Genomic DNA, 25,155 nt, shown 5'->3' with positions numbered 1-25,155 from the left:
GCCTAATCTCCTACTGCAGATCATGGATCCCAGAAGCCTCTCTACTGATGCAACCTCTGTACGATGCTTTAAAGACGGATCCATTTCTTCTAGGACCGGAGGCGCTTGAAAGTTTCTATCTTTTGAAGACAGCCATCTCTACAGCCCCTGCATTGGGCCTGCCGGACTATAACAAGGACTTCCACCTTTTTGTCAGCGAACGGCAGGGACATGCGACGGGTGTCCTTGCCCAATCTCACGGCCCCAGAATGAGGCCAGTTGGCTACTACTCTGCACAGCTAGACACAGTAGCCCGAGGAGGGCCCTCCTGCCTAAGGGCCGTTTTTGCTGCTCAGGTCCTGTTGGACAAAACCTCGGACCTTGTTTTGGGACACACTTTGATCGTTCAAGCTCCTCATGACATCACGGCCATCCTCAATCAAACGCAACCAAAACATCTTTCGGCAGCAAGACACCTCAGACTGCAATGTTCGCTCCTCCTTCCGGATAATGTGACTCTACGCCGATGCCATATACTCAACCCCTCCACTCTCCTCCCACTTCCTGAGGGGGGTGTAGAGTCAGAAGAGGAAAAAGAAACAAATGATCCGGGGGTGTCCGAACATGATTGCTTTGAGCTCATGAAACAACAAACCTCACAGCTACCTACTGTCCTAGATACCCCACTGCAGAATCCCGAACTTACAATTTTTATTGACGGTTCCAGGTACGCGGACAGCAAGGGAAGGTTTCACACGGGGTATGCAATCACTACGGAAGACACCATCCTCCAAGCTCAGAGACTGCCTTCAACGATGTCTGCACAAGAAGCAGAACTGCAAGCCCTGATTTCAGCCTGTAAATTGGCCAAAGGGAAGACTGCAAATATCTACACGGACTCCAGGTATGCTCTTGGAGTGGCACACGACTTTGGACTAATATGGAAAACCAGGGGATTCCTGACGACAGCTGGTACTCCAGTGAAACATCATGAGGCTATCGGAGAACTGATGGATGCGCTACTTCTACCTACCCAAGTGGCTGTGCTGAAAGTCAAGGCTCACGGAAAGTTAAATTCACCAGAAGCTAGAGGGAACTATCTAGCCGACAAGGCAGCTAAAGAAGCAGCAGCAGGTCCAGACGAAGGAAGTGAGACTCGAGTGGAGGATCAGCCAATGGAAATGGTCGCTCAGACAGGACCAGAAGTGTCTACCACCCCAGATGTAAGAAGTCTTTCAGAAGCACAGGCGAGAGTTACGCCAGAAGAGCTGAAAATCTGGGAAGATAAGGGGGCTACCAAAGACAGAAGAGGGCTGTATCAAATCTCAAGGAAACCCTGTCTTCCAAGATCTCTGTACCCGGCAGTGGTACAATGGGCTCATGGACCCACGCACTTATCCAAAATGCTGATGAACGCCCTCATTCAGAAGTACTACGTGGCCCCTGGAATCTCGGTTCTGACTGACCGATACTGTAAGTCGTGCGTTACTTGTGCGGAATGTAACCCAGGACGTATGGAGAGGGTTCCTGCAAAACACCTGGCCAGACCCATGTATCCCTTTCAACGGATCCAGATTGACCACATCCAAATGCCAAAGAGCGGGCGATACGAATACGCCCTAGTAGTAGTAGATGTCTTCTCCGGCTGGCCAGAAGCATACGCAGTGAGCAATATGACTGCAAAGACTACTGCTAAGAAACTACTCTCAGAACTCGTCTGCAGGTTCGGAATCCCAGAGGTCATCGAAAGTGACCAAGGTCCAGCGTTCACTGCCAACGTCACCAAAGAAATTTGGCAGGCCCTTGGTAGCAGTCTGCTGTTCCATACACCTTACCACCCCCAGAGTAGTGGAAAGGTAGAGAGACTTAATGGCACACTAAAGAGCAAAATGCTCAAAATGACGCAGGAAACAGGGCTACCCTGGACAGACTGTCTCCCAATAGCCCTGTTCAGTGTGAGATATACACCCAGGGGGGATCACGCACTATCTCCCTATGAAATCCTGTTTGGGTCAGCCCCAAGGTTAGGTTGTTACTACCCCCAACAGTTACAACTGCAATCTGATGTGTTGACTAAGTATGTGACTTCCCTTGCCAAAGAACTAACCAGGGTCCATGCACAGGTGTTCTCTTCCATTCCAGATCCAGAGGCGGACACCGGGACCCATACCTTGAAGCCTGGGGATTAGGTGTATGTCAAGAAGTTCCTCAGGAAGCACTCCCTCGAGCCTCGATTTGATGGTCCCTACCAGGTGCTTCTGACTACTGCCACAGCTGTGAAACTAGCCGGAAGACCCACCTGGATCCACGCTTCCCACTGTAAGAAAGTTCCAGATCTGGGAGACCAGGTCTAGTCATGCTGTGGACATTATTCTGGTTGGGACTCGTCAGAGTGGGAGGTGGGTCTCGAGCAGTAATCACGAGAGAGGAGGGTGGCAACTGGAATCCTTGGTCGGAGGAATATGAGGGTACTGTTACCTTTTGGTATAACTCATCCAACACTCAGGTGGCCACATATTCCTTCGACTATTGTACTGTGGTCCCGTGTCTAAAAACAAAATCCCACCATGGGCCGGATTTAGCCCGATCCAGTTGGCTATATGACTTGTACACCCGGGGAATTCAATATATTTGTGTTACTGATAACGTCTGGGGAGAAGACTGTCGCTATTGGGGATCAGTGGGATGGAACACAGGAACAGACTGGTCCTACAAACCGCAAAGTGCCGTAAATAAAAAAGATAAGAGCGGGAAATCCCTAATTAGTCGTATGACCCTCCTTAAAAATAATAAGGATAGTGGGAACTGGAAGGCTGAACTCATCATGTTGCTTGGCTTTAATATGGTTCTTACACTAACCATAGAAAATCCAAGCCCGGGAGACGAGGGGACTTATTGTTTGGGGACATACCGGTACGGGAGGACAGATCCCTTAGGGAAGTTTAAAATAAGGGATATGGTAGATGCTCCCGAATGGAGGCCTTCACCTAGCCCTGTGCCTATATTTAACCCCCTGCGCCCCCAAATAAAGACCTTGACGAACATGATGGCCATAGCCGACCCTACCTTTTGAAGACGTCATGACAGTAGAGACTGGCTACTCTGACCAGAATCTCTGGTTAGAGTGGATGAGGTACAATGCCAACAAGAGCAACAAGTCTAACTGTTACGTGTGCGGTAGTGCCCGGCCGCACTTGGGGACGGTCCCACTGAATCTCCCTGTAGATGTTGAAAAGTGTTTCCTTAGTCTCTTCACGAACGTTTCCACCAATCACACTGCTTGTGAGAAGTGGAAAAAGGAATACCCCATAATCACTCAAGTGCCTCGCCCCGGGGAGAGTATTACAATCTACCCCGGAAACTACACCTGCTATGCAAACCGACAAGGGGGGAGATTTTTGGGGAACTTCACCAATGGGTATTGCTCCTCCTACAGTACACTGGGAGGGGAATGGACGCAGAATCAGGTCCAGTCCTTAGGAGACGTTTACTGGCTTTGTGGAGACATGAGGTTGAGGACCCGTCTGGAAGGTAATTGGACAGGGGAGTGTGCCTTAGCAAAAGCCCTTATGCCCCTCCACATCCTGTCAGATAACATTGAGGATAATGAGGTTACCCCCAATAGTTATCATAGAGTGAGACGAGAGGCTCCTGGCGGTAGTTTCGATTTACACGTGTACATTGACGCCATAGGACAGCCAAGGGGGGTACCTGACGAGTATAAAGCTAGAGACCAAGTTAAAGCTGGATTCGAGTCCATTTTCCCAATCATTACGGTAAATAAAAACGTTGACTGGATTAATTATATTTATTACAATCAGCAGCGATTTATAAATTACACCAGAGATGCCTTACAGGGACTAGCTGACCAATTAGGACCTGCCTCGACTATGACTTTTCAAAATAGAATGGCTTTAGACATGATTTTAGCTGAGAAGGGGGGTGTCTGTAAGATGATAGGGGAGACTTGTTGTACCTACATCCCAGACAATACAGGACCCACGGGTAAAGTCACAGTTGCCATTAAAAAGTTGACCGCACTATCGGAAGAATTAAAAAGAAACTCAGGGATAACTGACCCTTGGGACCAGTACTTTTCATGGATGAGCGGGTGGCAGAGAATTCTGGTGCAGATAGGCATTGCTGTTCTATGTGTACTGATTATCTTTTCTATTCTAGCCTGCTGTGTTGTCCCCTGTGTCAAAAAGACCTGTGAAACTGCTGTTGAAAAAGCCGCTCCCACAATGAGTTTACTGGATGCATCCCCAGATGGAGTGGACAAGTCCTACACCCCCTTGAAGACTCTAAATCCAACCTACAACGCGCTCCAGTTATAGGGTCAGACCACCCTCCTTGGAATTACGAGTCGGTGACTACGGGGGACCCAGGCCAGCTGTGGTCCAGTCGCAAGGGCTGTGAAGAACCCGTGGTTGGCTTAGAGAGCTTACCTTGGTATGCTCGATGGGCCTGCCTAGATTTGGGACCCCAAGGAGGGTCACTCGCAGGGGATTTTGGAATTACTAGGGAAAGTTAGAGAATAGACATTTCAAGGGGGGATTGTAGTAGACATGATAATTAGTATAAAATGTCTATTGATTTGTATAAACCAAATGTATTATGTTATTGTAATGACTTTTAGCTCTGTGGAGTGTAATGGCCACACAATTTCATCATGGTAGTTGCCGGACAATGGCATGGAGAAAGATGTGTGGTATAATGTTAGCTGAATATATATATAGGTTACACAAGCAGCCTCTAAGAGTTAAAGGTCCTAGTGTTATACATATATATATATATATACCTGTATTCAATATTGAGTGTTTTCCCAGTCCCTCCCCATCCCCCACACAGGACCTTCTCCAACAAAGGGATATCTACTTTCACTTTCAGATTTGGACACATGTTAAAGACAAAGGCTTCTACTTGAGAGAGTTGGGGAGAGGGGGAGGCGGGGAATTCTATATAACCCAGCGAATAAGAATATATATATGTTACTGATGTAATCTGTTAAACGCCCATAAAGGGCAGGTGTTATACTTTTTCAATAAAAGGCCCTGTCTGGATGTTCCTCCCAGAAGAGCCATTTTTAACATGAGATTCATACCTTGTGTTTGACTTGGTCAGTGTGCGCATACTGCTTCCACACAATTAGGAAAGCTGCAGAATACCCTGAAGCCTGCTGGAGAAACCCTATTCCAGCTCACCTCCAGGTCAAGCACCATGCATATGCAGCAGCTGAGCCCCATACCCTCCGCAGAAACAGATAGCCTCTCATCGTGGAACTCATCCCCAGCACGCAAGACAAAAAACACAGGGGCCACACGTTCTCCGCCAGGAAGCGTGATATCTGACGAAAATGACTGGGACTGGAAAGCGCATCTTAAATCCCTCCCCACCAAGTTTGAGATAGACAATCTCTTTCAACACCTTGAGTCCACGCATAAAAAAGCCGTGACTCAAATTCAAAAAGAAATACAACAAATTGGCCACCGGGTTAATGCCGTGGAAGAAGCACACGAACGCACCCTGACCACACTTGAATCACACAGGCAGGTCATAACAGCCCACTCTACGCAGCTGACCAACATTCTATCCCAAATCGAAGACCTTGAGAATAGACACAGACGAAATAATATTCGCATCCGGGGTCTATCTGAAGAAATCACGAACACTCAACTAGAACAATGGGCCCAGAACTTCTTTGGATCCCTAACACAGAGGTCCCGCGAGAAACCGATTGAGATAGACCGCATTCATAGAACACTCGGTCCCAAATCCCTTGATCCCAAGCGACCTCGCGACGTGATATGTCGCATTCATTTCTTCAAAGACAAAGAGGACATTCTATCTCGTGCCAGAGGCGTACAAAATCTGTCCTTTAACGGATCTCCAATCCTATTACTCCAAGATCTAGCCAAACGAACACTACAGCTGCGTAGAGCGCTGAAACCTCTACTTGACATCCTGAGAAGCAAAGAGATCCCCTACCGATGGGGTTACCCCTTTCAACTTGTGGCTTGGAACGACGGCAGATCGGCAGTATTCCGCTCACTGGGCGACCTTCCAAACTTCCTAGGGACATTCAAACTCCCCATGGTTTCCCTGCCTGACTGGCCATCACCACCTTCCCTACTGGCCCCGGATGCTAGAGAAGAATGGCAACCAGCGGCGCCAAAGCGACAAAGGGAACCCCGTGGACCTCGCAGACCACAGACCTGAAGCCCAGACGACCGTCAGGATTCCCTACTTGTTGAACCGTGATGTATGGGCGGGCCCGTCTGTCTCTTGCCCCCTGACAAGGTGCTGGAAGGGGGATTTTACCCCCTCAGACGGGCTCCGCCACACACGAATACCGGGTTATAGTAGTTAACAGTTAGACTGCCTCCATGTTTCTCTCTTCTCCAACTGAACTCCTTCCTCCTCTCACTAAAAGCTATCTTGCTTGCAGGAAATATTTAGGCCTTAATCATGTTTAATTCCCCCGTTGGGGATATACTATTGTTTTGTGGGGACTGACCAGGGCGCCTACCCGCTGTCTCCTTCCTCGCTTCCAATTAGGCATGACGACACGAAGTGTGGTCTGTCACCTGGCGACTACCCAGCGTTAGCCTAGAAGGCCTCGGAATAGCCCCGGGACCTTCACTACACTACCTTATTTCTTTCTCTTGTTTTCGCACTCTCTCTCACTGCTTTCCGCTCCTCCTCCCCTTCCATCACCCATGCAATCTTACCTCTCCCTCTCTTCTCCCATCCCACACGCCCTCCCTTCCCCACAATGGCCCACGGTAGCTGTTACTGTGTTATGGGATAATGGATAAACTGACATTTTGCTCCTACAATGCTAGGGGCCTAAACATGCCAGCTAAAAGAGGTCAGATTCTCCATCATCTACATAAAAACAAAGTAATGATAGCAATGTTGCAAGAAACTCATTTCCTCACAGGTAGCACTCCTAATTGCATCTCCAAATTCTACAATACGTGGTACCACAGCCCCCACCCAGAGAGAAAAGCGTGTGGGGTCTCGATTGCCTTTCACAAACAATTTCCCCATCAGCTCTTATCCTCCGAGATTGACGCGGAAGGGCGTTATATCTTACTAAAAATTTCTTCCAGCAATAAAATATTAACAATTGCAAATGCTTATTTCCCTAACCACTCTCAGGTGTCTTTCGGTGTCCGGATCATTGAGAAGCTCTCGAGATTTGCTGCAGGCTCCCGAATAATCCTCGGCGGGGACTTCAACCTGTGCCTCAATCCGGAGCTGGACTCGTCAGCGGGTAGGACTGGGGTCTCTACACTTGCACTTAAAAAACTCAAAAGGGGCCTAGCCTCCTTAAAATTAGTAGACCTATGGCGAATCTTACATCCAAACACAAGGGACTACACCTACCATTCTGCCATACACAATAGCTACAATAGACTAGACTATCTACTCATTTCTCAAGACCTACTGGACCTGTCCCCTGACAGCTCCATTGGGATCTTTTTGTGGTCAGACCACGCTCCAGTGTTTGGGACCCTCCAGGGCCTAGGGGAAAAAAAAGAGAATCACACATGGCGTCTCAATGACAATCTCCTGAACGACCCAACGTGCGCGGAGGCGATTAGACAGGCAATACAGGACTTTTCCAGCATACACGAGACTGACTCCACATCTTCTCCCATTCAATGGGAAGCACTAAAATGTGTAATTAGAGGAATCCTTATTTCCCATGGGGCCAGATTAAAGAAGGAGCGGGTGAAAAACCTGAGGCTCTTATTAACAAGACTTGACACCCTCGAAAATTCAAACAAAAAAACCCCTACAGAAGTTCTAAGAGCAGACATTTCAGACACCCGGAAGAAAATCCTCTCCATCCTGGACCAATACTCACTTTGCTCCAGAGATAGGAGACGGGGGGGCTTCTACGAATTCGGAAATAAATGTGGCCCAGGGTTGGCCAGGACGTCTACACCTTATATAGCCTCCCTAAACTCTCCCAGAAAAGGTCAGATTTATTCCACCGCAGACATATTAGAATGTTTCAGATCCTACTATCATGATCTTTACAATCTATCGGAAAATAGGGGAGCAGTGTCCCAGCAAAACCCCCCAACCATAGAAGACTACCTTAATAGACACGCACCCGGAACTATTTCAAGGGGGGACACAGATAGTCTCGAGGAAAGCTTTACGGAGGGGGAGATCCATGATGTAATTAAAGATCTTAAACTAGGCAAGAGCCCGGGACCAGATGGGTTTACCCCCCGATTCTACAAAACATACGGGAGTCTACTGGCCCCCCTCTTGTTGAAATCCTTTAACTCTGTCTCGGACTTATGCCCATTCCCACAGCAGGCTCTACAAGCCATAATAACAGTTATCCCTAAACCAGGGAAAGACCACTCATCCTGCAGTAATTATCGCCCTATTTCATTAATAAATATAGACACCAAGATATTCGCCAAAATTCTGGCAACCCGCCTGAAACCGCTCATCCCAGCCTTAATTAATAAAGAGCAGACTGGATTTGTCCCAGGACGGGAGGCGAAAGATAATACGATCCGTTCTGTCTCCCTAATCTCTAGAGCCCGTCTCGCGGGGAGCCCCCTGTGCCTCTTGTCAGTAGATGCTGAAAAGGCGTTCGACAGAGTGCACTGGGGGTTCTTGGAAGCAACCCTTCGAAAAATTGGTGTGGGACCTAGGTGTCTGTCCTGGATTATGGCATTGTACCGACATCCCACAGCGTGTGTCAGAGTTAACGGATCTCTTTCCTCCCCCCTAAAAATCAACAATGGAACAAGACAGGGCCGTCCATTGTCCCCCTTCCTATACGTCCTGGTGATGGAGTCCCTGGCCAACGCCCTCAGAGCCAACCCCGATATACAAGGCTACAGAACAAGCGCATCAGAGCACAAATTGGCTCTGTTCGCGGATGACCTTCTGGTATATCTTACCAACCCGAGAATTGCCTTACCAGTAATTCTATCAGAACTTAGATGCTTTGGTCGGGTCAGTAACTTCAAAATTAACGCTCACAAGTCCGAAATTTTAAATATAACAATTCCATCAGATGAAGCTACGAGCCTAGAGTCCTCTTTCAACATAAAATGGAAGGGTGATCACATTAACTACCTTGGAATCGCATTAACTAGCGACCGAAACGATCTCTTTAACCTAAATTACAAACCGATTCTGGCTAACTTAGGAAGGGACCTTAAAAAATGGCGCCCCCTTACCATCTCCTGGTTCAGGAGAATTAATGCTTTAAAAATGGACTCCCTCCCTAAGTTTCTATACCTCTTCACAACCCTCCCATTAAAGCTGCCTAAATCGTACTTTGATAAAATACACCAGATATCTCGCGACTTCGTCTGGGGTGGCTCCAGGCCCCGGGTGAGATTCAAGACTCTAATACGCCAAAAGAGAGATGGAGGAGTGGGCCTTCCAAGTTTCTCTTTATACCATAAGGCATCCATCTGCAATTGCATTCTGGACATCATTCACAATAGGACATCCAAGCTCTGGGTCGAACTCGAACACGAGAGTATCCCCTCGCAAATCATGGGCCTCTTCTGGCTCTCGCCAATCGCATCTCGCAGAGTCACACCTATACCACCTCTGACAGGTCGGCTACTGGACACCTGGAACAGTTTCGCAAATCGCTTTGGACTAGTTTCCAGACCAGGTCCCCTTACCCCCCTGTCAGGGAATCCAGAATTTCCCTTGCTAAACGAGAAGCTCTCCCAACTACCAGAGGGGACCTGTCCTCCCCTGCGAATTAGAGATGTCATTTCCACGTCAGGAGTTAAGCCTATGAATGAGATCCTGGGAGATGGGGTCTCCAGACCTAGAGCGTGGCTAAGATACCTTCAAATAAGACATTTTGTCTAGATCCAGGGACCCGTGGAAGCTCTCTGTTCTCCTCTTTCCCAGTTTGAGAAACTCTGTGTGGCTCACATGCCGATTAGGTCCGGGGTCTCGGTAATGTACCATCTCCTCGTGTCGGCAGAGACTCAAAATGATGCTGTAGCTTTTAAGGGGAAATGGGAGAGAGAGCTGGGGAAAACTTTCCTAGAGGAAGACTGGCTTAAGTCCTTTGTCTTAACCCACACTCTAACAACCTCATCTAAATTTCAAGAAACCAACTACAAACTACTCTCACAGTGGTACAGAACACCCACAACTCTGGCCAGGATGTATCCCCAGACCCCAGATACCTGCTGGCGCTGTTCCCGGGGAAGAGGTAGTCTCCTCCATATCTGGTGGGAGTGCCCTTTGGTCTCCCCCCTCTGGAGCGATATAACTAACCTCTATAACGCTATCTTCAGGGACTCGGTAGTCCTTACACCGGAGGCGGCACTACTATCTATACTCCCTGGCTCCATAACCAAAAACAAAAAAAGCCCATTCAAATTCTTCCTAATAGCCATGAGACAAATAATTCCACGGCTCTGGAAGTCTCCCCTACCTCCCTCAAGGATCCAATGGCTGGAGACTGTGGACCATATAGCACAAATGGAGGAAATAATGGCTCGAGACGAGAACAAAAGAGAGAGATACTACTCAATCTGGTCAGCTTGGATACTATTTCGCAATTCCAACGACCTAAAGACCTGGCTCCAATCGGGCGTTGTTCCAACCTGAATCCACTATCCCTAAGGTACACATTACTAACACAAGTTGCTTTAGTGTGGCCATTAGTGCTCCACACCCCCCTCCCTCACCCTGCCCCACTGATCCATCTCCCCCCCCCCCACTCTGTCCTCTATTATCTATCTATTTCTTTCTCTTTTTCTTTCACTACTAATCTCCACTATGTTAATCTAGTTATTTCTTTCGCTAGTTTATACGAAATGTTATTTGAACGACATTTATGACAAAATGACAAAATGCACAAGAGCCATTGAAGCAATGTGTATATCAAGTTAATACGTTATTCTCTCGAAATTGTTCATGTGTGCAAACCCAATAAAAATATTTTGAACCATAAAACAAGCGGCTGAGTGCCGTGGGTTTTGAAGCAGCACTTTCCCAGCGGAAATCTCGCTGTTTATCGCTGTGACCAAACTGCGAGATTTCCGCTGGAAATACGCTCTGTGAGTGCCCAGCCTTAAGACTCACACACAGGTTGCCTGACTCACACACAGGTTGCCTGACTCACACACAGGTTGCCTGACTCACACACAGGGCCATAAAAAAATAAGGGCTGTAAAGTAACGTACCTGTCTGCAGACAAGTTCCTGTACCACTTGTAAGCAGGGATGGTATTGCAGCTTCCGGCCACCAGGGGGAGCTCATCACAGCAGACATGTACAGCAGGTACAGAACATGCAGTATGGACTTTTCCAGCCAACAAGGGGAGCTCACAACAGCACACTCGTACAGTACAGCAGGGACAGGATAACAGCACACGGTCTGCAGATCTACCTATACATCTGGAGGTAGGAGACAACGGGGATGGCAGCAGGGGACAGGCCTCTTGACTTGCCTGCACACTTTACTATGCCTTACTATCGGGGGGGGGGGGGCCTTATATTTGGGACTTCTGCAAATTTCAGGGGGTGCCTTATTTTTGGGGAAACACGGTATGTATGGTTTTAGATTACATGGCGCATACGGTGACTGTTTTGGTTGGCGTTGGGTTTCAGTTATTTTCGTATGTATGTATATTTATTTTATTCTGCAATTTTTGTTCTCCTTATGCAATTATATTTTTTTACTATCTATGTCCCCCATGACGTCATGTAACACCTCTGGGGGACATTGACATGGTTTTCTGTTTTGCTTATTTTTTTTTTGTTTTTTCCTTTGACATTTTTTCATTGTAACTGGGGCATCCATAGGAGCCCCAGTTACAGGAAAAACATCCCCCTGTAGTGACAATAGTCACTTGCAAAGCTGATCAGGGTCTGCTAGGACCCTGTAGCTCTGCTGTGGCAGGGAATCCCAGCGGTCACGTGACTGCCGTCTTACGTAGGGGAAGAAACACTTGCACTTTCACTCTTTAGTACATAGCACTCATTGAGCGCTGTGTACTAAAGAAAGGAAGCAGAAGGGATTTAAAAACGTCTCCTGCTCCTCCGGGTTATCAGCTATGACTAACAGCTGACAACCCGTCCTGCTTCTGATTGATTGCAGAACGGGCGCTTTAATCCTGCGCTATATTTTTACTATCAGCTGGGATTAAAGCCAAGGACCAAGTACAGTAAATTTACTGTGCCTTGGTCCTTAATCTACGAACAATGGGAAGATTTGTATTTTAACCCATTTAGTGGCCCTGTCTATGGTCTTCAGTGACTAAGTGACCTTTTTTGGTGTTTAGTGGTTGTTTTTCCAGTATTTCTTGTACCTACTGCAGTGCTTTTAGTGCCTCCAGTTACTCATATTTTCTATTGCAATTTTGCTATACATGCACAGTGTCCTAACCGCTAGTCCTAATATCCTATTGACAGGACAGTTTACAAACCCACCTATAAACAGATATTTGTTATTTACTGGTCAGACTGATCATGTTGAAATTTCTTGGGTTTGGCTGAAATTGATCTAAATTGTAGTGTTGATTTAAATCAATTAACAATTGTTTGACTGGAATCTAAATAAAAAAGATTGCTATATTCTTATCACATTTTTCCTGGTTTATAGATACCGGAGTTATTTAATTCTCCATAATTTTTCTGTATATATTTAAAATACAATTTCTTTAACAAAACAGTACACATTATATTTTATATTTATATAATATTGTACAGGATATTGAACAGTATAATGTTATGATATTTTAACTTGCCTTCAATGGAAGTATGTGATGCAACAGGAATGCTCTGCAGGATGTCAATACCTATGAACGATATGGGAACAACGTTACTATATCAACGATCAATGCATCATGAATTTCATTTATGAAAACATTAAAGAGCACTTTCAGATGAATGGACATGTCTTTTTAGTAAATACTTGTACAGTATAGCAATTTTAAATCCTCTCTCTTGAACCCCATATTGCAATGTTCCTCTGTTATGCCTCTTAGAAATGTATGAATAAATTGTCAACTGGATGCTTCCAGCTGGGGGTGTGTACCTAAAATTCGCCACGGTCCAATCAGCGACGACCATGCTAGACTCTAAGGACACACCCTTTTGATAAGGAGAAAAAAGTAACAGCTGTCAATTCATAACTTTCTAGTAGGAATAACAGAAAAGATTCTCCAACATTATTTCATGGGTTATATAAGTACAGGGTTTTCACTTGAAGGGCAACCCTTATTTTGATCTGTAATTTGTGTAGAACTGTACTGATTTTCAGGAGTCTGATTATCAATGACTCATGTCCTGCTTCTCGTCATGGGTATAATGTATATCGGGGTAGCATCTGCTGGCATGCAGTTCACATTTCTGGGGCTCCTTTATCAAAACTGTTAGTAAAAAAACTGCTAGCGTTCAATAAATCATTCAAATTTGTGAAAATTAACAATTGTTCAGCATGATTGCAGGCAACGATAAAGCGTTCACTTTTCATTCATCGTTCATTTTATGCAGGCATAAAAATTGTTGACTTGTTCACTAATCGTTCAGTTTAACCCCTTAGCGACACAGGACGTACAGTTACGTCCTGCACGTTCAGGGTATGTGTGAAGGGAAATCGCAGGGCGATCTCAATCCATACAAAGCAGGAGTCGGCTGTTGTTACAGTCACCACCCGCCCGCAACAGCTCTGATAAGCCGCGCCTCTGGCATTGCTTGATAAAATACCTGTCACATATTAGCATTATATCATCCTGCAGGAATGATCAAACCATTACAGGTTTTTGTTCCCTATAGGGACTAAAAAAAGTAAAAATACGTTTAAAAAAGCTTTTTACTAATTATAAAAAAAAATGAAATGTTTAAAAAAAAAAAACTACTGAATTATTTAAATAAGAAAAAAAAACTACATATTTGGTATCAATGCATCTGTAATAGAGATGAGCGAACGTACTCGTCCGAGCTTGATACTCGTTCGAGTATTAGCGTGTTCGAGATGCTCGTTACTCGTAACGAGTACCACGCGATGTTCGAGTTATCTTCACTTTCCTCTCTGAGACGTTAGCGCGCTTTTCTGGCCAATTGAAAGACAGGGAAGGCATTACAACTTCCCCCTGCGACGTTCAAGCCCTATACCACCCCCCTGCAGTGAGTGGCTGGGGAGATCAGGTGTCACCCGAGTATAAAAATCGGCCCCTCCCGCGGCTCGCCTCAGATGCGTTGTGAGATAGCTGAGGGACAGTGCTGTTGGTGTCGGAGCTGCTATAGGGAGAGTGTTAGGAGTTAGTGTAGGCTTCAAGAACCCCAACGGTCCTTCTTAGGGCCACATCTAACCGTGTGCAGTAGTGTGGAGGCTGCTTTTTGCAGTGTTGCACATTTTTTTTTTTTTGGTATATCGGCCGTGCAGAGCATTGCGCCCTGCAGTAATACTACAGGGACAGAAGTGGTGGTTAGGCAGGGAGAGTGTTAGGAGTGATTGTAGGCTTCAAGAACCCCAACGGTCCTTCTTAGGGCCACATCTAACCGTGTGCAGTACTGTGGAGGCTGCTTTTAGCAGTGTTGCACATTTTTTTTTTTTGGTATATCGGCCGTGCAGAGCATTGCGCCCTGCAGTAATACTCCAGGGATAGAATTGTGTAGGCAGGGCCAGAAGACATCTTATAGATTGAATATACGCAGTGGTCCTTTTGCAAAAAAAGATTTGAAAAAAATCTATTTGGCCTGCCTGTCACTCTGCTCAGTGTTGTGGGTCCGTGTGTGCTGGGGGTAAAATTTCTCCAAATAAATACGCAGCCAGCTAAGTGTTACAGCAGGCTTGCGCCAAATTATTTCCTGGCTCTGAAATCACCGCTCTGTTGCACTTAATAACAGTGCAACACTGCAGTTCCGTCACACACATCAGGGACAGAATTGTGTAGGCAGGGCCAGAAGACAACTTATAGATTGAATATACGCAGTGGTCCTTTTGCAAAAAAAGATTTGAAAAAAATCTATTTGGCCTGCCTGTCACTCTGCTCAGTGTTGTGGGTCCGTGTGTGCTGGGGGTAAAATTTCTCCAAATAAATACGCAGCCAGCTAAGTGTTACAGCAGGCTTGCGCCAAATTATTTCCTGGCGTTCCGTAAGTGAACTCAGCCTCAAACCACAGGCCAATAAGCGGCACATTTAATTACAGTGTTGTGTTTCTGCATTCCTGGTAATACAGCATGCTGAGGGGTAGGGGTAGGCCTAGAGGACGTGGGCGCGGCCGAGGACGCGGAGGCCCTAGTCCGGGTGTGGGCACAGGCCGAGCTTCTGATGCAGGTGTATCGCAGCCGACTGCTGCGGGATTAGGAGAGAGGCACGTTTCTGGCGTCCCCACATTCATAGCACATTTAATGGGTCCACGCGGTAGACCTTTATTAGAAAATGAGCAGTGTGAGCAGGTCCTGTCGTGGATGGCAGAAAGTGCTTCCAGCAACCTATCGTCCACCCAGAGTTCTGCGCTGTCCACTGCTGCAACTCAGAATCCTCTGGCTGCTGCTCCTCCTTCCTCCCAGCCTCCTCACTCCATGAAAATGAGACATTCTGAGGAGCGGGCAGACTCCCAGGAACTGTTCTCGGGCCCGTGCTCAGATTGGGCAGCAGTGGTTCCTCTCCCACCAGAGGAGTTTATCGTCACTGATGCCCAACCATTGGAAAGTTCCCGGGGTCCGGGGGATGAGGATGGGGACTTCCGACAACTGTCTCAAGACCTTACAGTGGGTGAGGAGGCCGATGACGATGAGACACAGTTGTCTATCAGTGAGGTAGTAGTAAGGGCATTAAGTCCGAGGGAGGAGCGCACCGAGGATTCTGAGGAAGAGCAGCAGGAGGACGATGAGGTGACTGACCCCACCTGGTTTGCTACGCCTACTGAGGACAGGTCTTCAGAGGGGGAGGCAAGGGCAGCAGCAGGGCAGGTTGCAAGAGGCAGTGCGGTGTCCAGGGGTAGAGGCAGGGCCAGACCGAATAATCCACCAACTGTTTCCCAAAGCGCCCCCTCATGCCATGCCACCCTGCAGAGGCCGAGGTACTCAAAGGTCTGGCAGTTTTTCACTGAGAGTGCAGACGACCGACGAACAGTGGTGTGCAACCTTTGTCGCGCCAAGATCAGCCGGGGAGCCACCACCAGCAGCCTCACCACCAGCATGCGCAGACATATGATGGCCAAGCACCCCACAAGGTGGGACGAAGGCCGTTCACCGCCTCCGGTTTGCACCGCTGCCTCTCCCCCTGTGCCCCAACCTGCCACTGAGATCCAACCCCGCTCTGAGGACACAGGCACTACCGTCTCCTGGCCTGCACCCACACCCTCACCTCCGCTGTCCTCGGCCCCATCCAGAAATGTCTGTCAGCGCAGCGTCCAGCCGTCGCTAGCGCAAGTGTTGGAGCGCAAGCGCAAGTACGCCGCCACGCACCCGCACGCTCAAGCGTTAAACGTGCACATAGCCAAATTTATCAGCCTGGAGATGCTGCCGTATAGGGTTGTGGAAAAGGAGTCCTTCAAAAGTATGATGGCGGCGGCGGCCCCGCGCTACTCAGTTCCCAGTCGCCACTACTTTTCCCGATGTGCCGTCCCAGCCTTGCAAGACCACGTCTCCCGCAACATTGTATGCGCCCTCACCAACGCGGTTACTGCCAAGGTCCACTTAACAACGGACACGTGGACAAGCACAGGCGGGCAGGGCCACTATATCTCCCTGACGGCACATTGGGTGAATTTAGTGGAGGCTGGGACAGAGTCAGAGCCTGGGACCGCTCACGTCCTACCCACCCCCAGAATTGCGGGCCACAGCTCAGTGGTGGTATCTGCGGCGGTGTATGCTTCCTCCACTAAACCACACTCCTCCTCCTCCTCCAACGCAACCTCTGTCTCGCAATCAAGATGTGTCAGCAGCAGCAGCACGTCGCCAGCAGTCGGTGTCGCGCGTCGTGGCAGCACAGCGGTGGGCAAGCGTCAGCAGGCCGTGCTGAAACTACTCAGCTTAGGAGATAGGAGGCACATGGCCCACGAACTGCTGCAGGGTCTGACAGAGCAGACCGACCGCTGGCTTGCGCCGCTGAGCCTCCAACCGGGCATGGTCGTGTGTGACAACGGCCGTAACCTGGTGGCGGCTCTGCAGCTCGGCAGCCTCACGCACGTGCCATGCCTGGCCCACGTCTTTAATTTGGTGGTTCAGAGGTTTCTGAAAAGCTACCCACGCTTGTCAGACCTGCTCGGAAAGGTGCGCCGGCTCTGCGCACATTTACGCAAGTCCCACACGGACGCTGCCACCCTGCGCACCCTACAACATCGGTTTAATCTGCCAGTGCACCGACTGCTGTGCGACGTGCCCACACGGTGGAACTCTACGCTCCACATGTTGGCCAGGCTCTATGAGCAGCGTAGAGCTATAGTGGAATACCAACTCCAACATGGGCGGCGCAGTGGGAGTCAGCCTCCTCAATTATTTTCAGAAGAGTGGGCCTGGTTGGCAGACATCTGCCAGGTCCTTCGAAACTTTGAGGAGTCTACCCAGGTGGTGAGCGGCGATGCTGCAATCATTAGCGTCACCATTCCTCTGCTATGCCTCTTGAGAAGTTCCCTCTAAAGCATAAAGGCAGACGCTTTGCACTCGGAAACAGAGCCGGGGGAAGACAGTATGTCGCTGGATAGTCAGAGCACCCTCCTGTCTATATCTCAGCGCGGTGAGGAGGAGGAGGAGGAGGAAGATGAGGAGGAGGGGGAAGACACAGCTTGGGCCACTGGTGAGGGTACACATGCTGCTGGCCTGTCATCCTTTCAGCGTGTATGGCCTGAGGAGGAGGAGGAGGAGGAGGAGGAGGAGGATCCTGAAAGTGATCTTCCTAGTGAGGACAGCCATGTGTTGCGTACAGGTACCCTGGCACACATGGCTGACTCCATGTTAGGATGCCTTTCTCGTGACCCTCGCGTTACACGCATTCTGGCCACTACGGATTACTGGGTGTACACACTGCTCGACCCACGGTATAAGGAGAACCTTTCCACTCTCATACCCGAAGAGGAAAGGGGTTCGAGAGTGTTGCTATACCACAGGACCCTGGCGGACAAACTGATGGTAAAATTCCCATACGACAGCGCTAGTGGCCGAAGGCGCAGTTCCGAGGGCCAGGTAGCAGGGGAGGCGCGGAGATCAGGCAGCATGTACAGCACAGGCAGGCCAACACTCTTTAAGGCCCTTGACAGCTTTATGGCTCCCCAGCAAGACTGTGTCACCGCTCCCCAGTCACGGCTGAGTCGGCGGGAGCACTGTAAATGGATGGTGAGGGAGTACGTAGCCGATCGCACGACCGTCCTCCGTGACGCCTCTGCCCCCTACAACTACTGGGTGTCGAAGCTGGACACGTGGCCTGAACTCGCGCTGTATGCCCTGGAGGTGCTTGCTTGTCCTGCGGCTAGCGTCTTGTCAGAGAGGGTGTTTAGTGCGGCTGGGGGAATCATCACAGATAAGCGTACCCGCCTGTCAACCGACAGTGCCGACAGGCTAACACTCATCAAGATGAACAAAGCCTGGATTTCCCCAGACTTCTCTTCTCCACCAGCGGACAGCAGCGATACCTAAGCAATACGTAGGCTGCACCCGCGGATGGAAGCATCGTTCTGCATCCCCATCAAAAACGGGGACCTTTTCGCTTCATCAATCTGTGTATAATATTCCTCCTCCTCCTCCTCCTGCTCCTCCTCCTGAAACCTCACATAATCACGCCGAACGGGCAATTTTTCTTAGGCCCACAAGGCTCAGTCATATAATTTTTGTAAACAATTTTTATACGTTTCAATGCTCATTAAAGCGTTGAAACTTTCACCTCCACCAATTTTTATTTTAACTGGGCTGCCTCCTGGCCTAGTTACCAATTAAGCCACATTAACCAAAGCGATTAATGGGTTTCACCTGCCCTCTTGGTTGGCCATAGCCAATTTTTCTGATGTACATTAGTACTGTTGATACAACAATTTTTGTGGGCCCTCGCCTACAGTGTAATCAAAGGAATTTTTTGCCCACCTGCATTACAGCTGACGTTACATCCGCTGTGTTGGGCAATGCAATGGGATATTTTTATGTACCGCCGGTGGATTCCAGGGAGCCACCCATGCTGTGGGTGCACAGGGAGTTGTAAATGCAACTGTTTCCACTTCAAAAGAACCCCAGTCTGACTGGGGCATGCAGTGTGGGCCGAAGCCCACCTGCATTAAGCACGACATTACTACCTCAGCTGTGTTGGGCAATGCAATGGGATATTTTTATGTACCGCCGGTGGGTTCCAGGGAGCCACCCATGCTGTGGGTGCACAGGGAGTTGTAACTACATGTGTCCACTTCTAAAGAACCCCAGTCTGACTAGGGCATGCAGTGTGGGCCGAAGCCCACCTGCATTAAGCACGACATTACTACCTCAGCTGTGTTGGGCAATGCAATGGGATATATTTATGTACCGCCGGTGGCTTCCTGGCACCCACCCATGCTGTGGGTCCACAGGGAGTTGTAAATGCAACTGTTTCCACTTCAAAAGAACCCCAGTCTGACTGGGGCATGCAGTGTGGGCCGAAGCCCACCTGCATTAAGCACGACATTACTACCTCAGCTGTGTTGGGCAATGCAATGGGATATTTTTATGTACCGCCGGTGGGTTCCAGGGAGCCACCCATGCTGTGGGTGCACACGGAATTCCCATTGCCGAGTTGTACCTGCCTATGACTATATATAAAAAAACGCGGTCTGACTGGGGCATGCAGACACCTTGACAGAATGAATAGTGTGTGGCACATAGGTTCCCCATTGCTATGCCCACATGTGCAGCTCCAGATGGAGGTGGCACAGGATTGGATTTCTCATTGCTTCTGTACAGCATTGTGGACTATCGCCCCGCCGCTTTTAAAAAGGGTCGCTGCCTAGCCGTGCCAACCCTCTGCAGTGTGTGCCTGCTTTTCCTGTGGCAGACGCACTTATAAATAGACATGAGGGTGGCGTGGCATGAGGGCAGCTGAAGGCTGGGCAGGGACAGTTTGGTGTGCGCTGTGGACACTGGGTCGTGCAGGGGGGGTTGGGCAGCATGTAACCCAGGAGAAGTGGCAGCGGAGTGTCATGCAGGCAGTGATTGTGCTTTGTTGGAGGTAGTGTGGTGCTTAGCTAAGGTATGCATTGCTAATGAGGGCTTTTCAGATGTTAAAGTTGTTGGGGGGGGGCCCACTCTTGCCGCTATTGTGGCTTAATAGTGGGACCTGGGAACTTGAGATGCAGCCCAACATGTAGCCCCTCGCCTGCCCTATCCGTTGCTGTGTCGTTCCCATCATTTTCTTGAATTGCCCAGATTTTCACAATTGAAAACCTTAGCGAGCATCGGCGATATACAAAAATGCTCGGGTCGCCCATTGACTTCAATGGGGTTCGTTACTCGGAACGAACCCTCGAGCATCGCAAAAAGTTCATCCCGAGTAACGAGCACCCGAGCATTTTGGTGCTCGCTCATCTCTAATCTGTAAACATCCGATCTGTCAGTGATGCATTATTCACTCCATACAGTGAACGTCATCAGAAAAAAGTCAGAATTTTGCACATGAAAATTTAGGATGGCTTAACAGCTTAATCTATACCCTCTATGATCACTGATCAATAAGATCAGCACTCATTTAAAAGGCCTTCACACAAGCCAATTTAAACTGTATGGGGGATTAATTATCATACGTGTTTACACAGGGCCTTTAATCTCTGGTGGGTGCCATAAACAGGTGATGCAAAATGCTGCAGTACTAATCCCCACAGCTGTAACAAAAATATGCCATGACATCTTAAATTTAGAATTTGAAACCTCTTTTGCATCTGTCTTTTTCAATAATTCTGAACGACATGAAAGAGTACATTTATACATACCAAAGCCATGTCTCTGAATTGTGATTTCCTTTTCAGTTGAACTGGTTTTATTAGCATCACTTGCTTAGGATGTAAGAAATCAACGATACATGCTGCAAATAAAAAATAGCTGTAAGTTTAATTAGCCTCAGTGATTAAAAGTGATTGGTGTGTTTTATCTTTATTTTAATTTATGATGTCCCAATATATATTTTTAAAATCCTGCATTTTTCACACTGACTACTAAATCTAATAAACTGACTGACATGGTTCTGTGGAGAAAACTTTACAGCAGTCATTTCATTATCATCACAGGCAGGATTACAATGAAAGGCAACCACATATATAGATAACACATTATCTGCAGTTCACAATAGGTGATGGTGACAGATTATTTACTTGCCCTCCTTGCACAATGACCTCTACACAGGTCATAGAACATGCCTAGTGTAGTGTTCCAGAGATAGGGGTCCCCTCCAGCACCTCAAAATACATGTTTTATGTTTGTCTCGTGCACTGTCTTGTTTGTGGAATGAATCTGTTGTGTATTGAATGTCTGCAGGCATGAAAGGGTTAATGTCTGGTGTCTGAAAATTGTACCGTTTTGTCTGTTCGTGGATTGGTTGTTGACCATGTTGTTGGATTTATGTGGGTGAATGAGAAGTCCAGAATCAGAAGTGGGGAGAGGAGAAAAGAGAAGTGAGAGGAGAGAGAAAGACTGAAGTGCAGAGAGGGTTAGACATGGAAGAGTCCAAGAGGTGTTCTGCTGCCCCGTTTGGGCCTAGCCCTTCAAGAGAAACTGCCTAAGACCGCAGTCTAAAAAAAGTGAGTGCACCTGAGAAGACACGTAGGAACCACATGAGTCCAGAGAGGGAGAAGGAAACTGCTAAAGAGAGAGAGAACTGACTGATAACTAGGACTGCGGTTGAGTAATTCCCCTGGGAAGGCTCCCTGATCTAGCACAAATTCTGAATTGTGTTTGTCTACTTTAGACTGTTGTATTGCTGTTTGCCTTGGAAAGAGTTAAGTAAACAGACAGAACAGAACATTCCTGCTTCTTGTTCAGAAAACGACACTCTGTATGGACTACTTTATTTCTCAGGATTTATGTCTGAGAGGACAACAACTTCTGTTGCTTGCATGGCCTTATTAGTCTCCTCACTCACCTTCTATGTGCTCTCCTTAAGGAGTGATGATACCCCTCCCGACCCATATTACAGGCATCTCACTAGCCAAGCTAGGATCCTACTTACTGCACACTGATGAGGGGCAAATGCCCCCAAACTGCTGTCTGTGTAAGGATTCTGGCTTGGTTTTCAATTCCCAATCATTGTTATAAAGGGTCGGACATCGATTTGAAGGAATGCTGTTCCATGTTCCATATTTGCAACAACTTCTATATCGCACGGAAGAAATAATCTGACACAACTATATTTACATATGCACGTTAAGGAACGTTCTGGATATTAAAGAAAGTCTGGAAGACAAACATATGCAGTCAATCGTTGTTGCAGTTTTTATCCACAAGATACTGGTCAGCCACCTTTTCCTAATCTGTCACTTCCCACAATACTGAGGATGATGCTTGGTGACGCTACTTGTAACAAAATGCACCCCATACTTAGCTGTCTGGATGCTTTCTCTGCTAGTTACTTTTCCAAACTGGAGTTTCTCTACACGGATGGGTCATGGAGCTTGCCATTGGTGGTAACCTCTGACGTCACTTTGGACAGCAAGTGGGTTCCTCACTGGCATTCTGAGCATGTCTGCCACTGAGTACTATCAGCAGTCCCAGACTCAAGGCTCTCTTTTTACTTCCTCTGCTTACACTGCTACATCACACACCACAGCGTGAAAAAGGCTTTATTTATAAACTGTTTCTTGAACAATTAACATAAAACTTAAGATTCCAACAGTAATAAAGCAGTAGTAGATTAAACCATGTGACCTCCTAGAAGGTCCTTTCAGATACATATATATAATTTAACAGGCATATATCTCACCCCATGTAAAATACCAACCAAAGTCATCGGCTGTATACTGTTGTGGTGGAATGTGTACTTTAGACTGTGTGGATCTACAGGGGACCTCATGTGGCGGTTCTTCACCCATTATAGTGTTCTCTGGATGGTGCACCTCTGTGAGTGTAGTATCTTGATTTGAAAGGCTCTCAGGAAGTACAGGTGTGACCCACCATTCATCAGAGGGTTCTTTAACTCAAACAATCTCTTGGTTTTCCTGAGGAGCAGGAACTAAATCAGAATTTGAAGGCCTCAGCATATTACATTGCAAGGTTCTCTACTGTTCCTCCCCATTTTCAGGTTTCACTTCATATACTGCGTCATATGGGAAGATTATTTGTACTACTATGTTGGGGTAGATTCCCAGTGGATATCCAGCTTTCCCCTTGGTCTCTTAGCCCTCACCAGGACCCAATCACTTGGCTTGAGTAGAGCGGCTTTGATTGGAAGTTTGCTGACATGGGCCTTGTTTTGTATTTGCTGATTCACAATTCAGTGAAGTGCTTGGAGTTTGTTTCGGGGTTCGTGCAGCCATGAAGTAGACATTGGAGACTCAATTTCTTCAGGGGTTTTTAGGCTCCATTCAGTAACCTTCTCCAGACTGCGCACAGAGAATAACTGGTCATGTTGTGCATTCTGCTATTGTAGGTCCATAATTTAGGGAATGGGTCAATCTGGTCTTTTTTAGATTTTGTAACACTTGCAACAGGGTGCAAGTATTGCGCAAGATGTCATGCCCTTACATGCCATGAAGTTAATTTGGGGTGGTTTGGGATTTTTCAATATTATAGAGCTTTTGCACAGGTTACTACTAAAGATGAGCGAACACCAAAATGTTCGGGTTCGCGTTATTCGAAACGAACTTCCCGCGATGTTCGGGTGTTCGTTTCGAATAACGAACCCCATTGAAGTCAATGGGCGACCGGAACATTTTTGTATTTCGCCGATGCTCGCTAAGGTTTTCATGTGTGAAAATCTTGGCAATTCAAGAAAATGATGGGAACGACACAGCAACGGATAGGGCAGGCGAGGGGCTACATGTTGGGCTGCATCTCAAGTTCACAGGTCCCACTATTAAGCCACAATAGCGGCAAGAGTGAGACCCCCCCCCCCCCCGCACTGTCAGCATAACGATCGTTCTCCTCTGCCACAGCTGTAACAGCTGTGGCAGAGAAGAACGATGTTAGCCCATTGAATTCAATGGAGCCGTCAATACAGCCGACTCCACTGAATGCAATGGGCTGCCGGCGATCGCGGGATGAATTGTCGGAAAGGGCTTAAATATATAAGCCCTTCCCTGCAATTCATCCAGAAATGTGTAAAAATAAAAAATATATATATATACTCACCTGGTGCCGGCAGACGGAGTTCAGCGCGGCAGGCTGCAGTTCTCCTGAACTGCTCTGAACAGCTGTGAGTAGTATTCAGCAGCCGGGGATTTAAAATCCCCGCCTGCTGAATAAGATGCCTCTGATTGGTCACAGCCTGACCAATCAGAGGCCAGCCCTCACTCACACCCATTCATGAATTCATGAATGGGTGAGTGAGGGCTGCCTCTGATTGGCTCAGGGGCAGCCCATTGCATTCAGTGGAGTCGGCTGTATTGCCGGTTCCATTGAATTCAATGGGCAAACATCGTTCTTCTCTGTCACAGCTGTTACAGCTGTGGCAGAGAAGAAGGATTTGTCTTCTATATGTTCTCAATGGGGTTGGCGCTGCTGCCGCCGGCCCCATTGAGCGCATATAGAAAAGATTTCTCAGGGAAGAAAGTTAAAGTAACCCGAACATCCGAACATCGTGTGGTGTTCGTTACGAATAACGAACATCCCGAACACCCTAATATTCGCCCGAGCATCAAGCTCGGACGAGTACGTTCGCTCATCTCTAGTTACTACCACTAAGGGCCTTATATCACAACATGCTTGCATGCCCTCTTACTTGCTTTTATTGTTTGCTTATAAAGTGTGTTGTTTGTTAAGCGTGTGACTTGATTAAATGCCTTTTAGATTCAGGGACTTTAAAAGGGAGTCACTTATATCTGTTTACTATCGATCTCTTATTTTTCACTTGTATAAATTCACATTGATTTTTATCTGTACTATCCCCATTAGTTAAAAAAAAGTTGACATGATCGCTTTACCTGGAAGTAATCGGTGAACGGTTTAGGCGCAGACTGCAGTGGCCAGGAGGAGGAGCAGCAGCCCAGGTGAGTATAAACTGTCTTTCTTTAATATGTACAAAGGCCTTTATTACTGAGTGGG

This window comes from Eleutherodactylus coqui, chromosome 11 (genome assembly GCF_035609145.1).
Source record: "Eleutherodactylus coqui strain aEleCoq1 chromosome 11, aEleCoq1.hap1, whole genome shotgun sequence".
In the NCBI taxonomy this organism is placed as follows: domain Eukaryota; kingdom Metazoa; phylum Chordata; class Amphibia; order Anura; family Eleutherodactylidae; genus Eleutherodactylus; species Eleutherodactylus coqui.
This window is presented reverse-complemented; position numbering follows the sequence as displayed.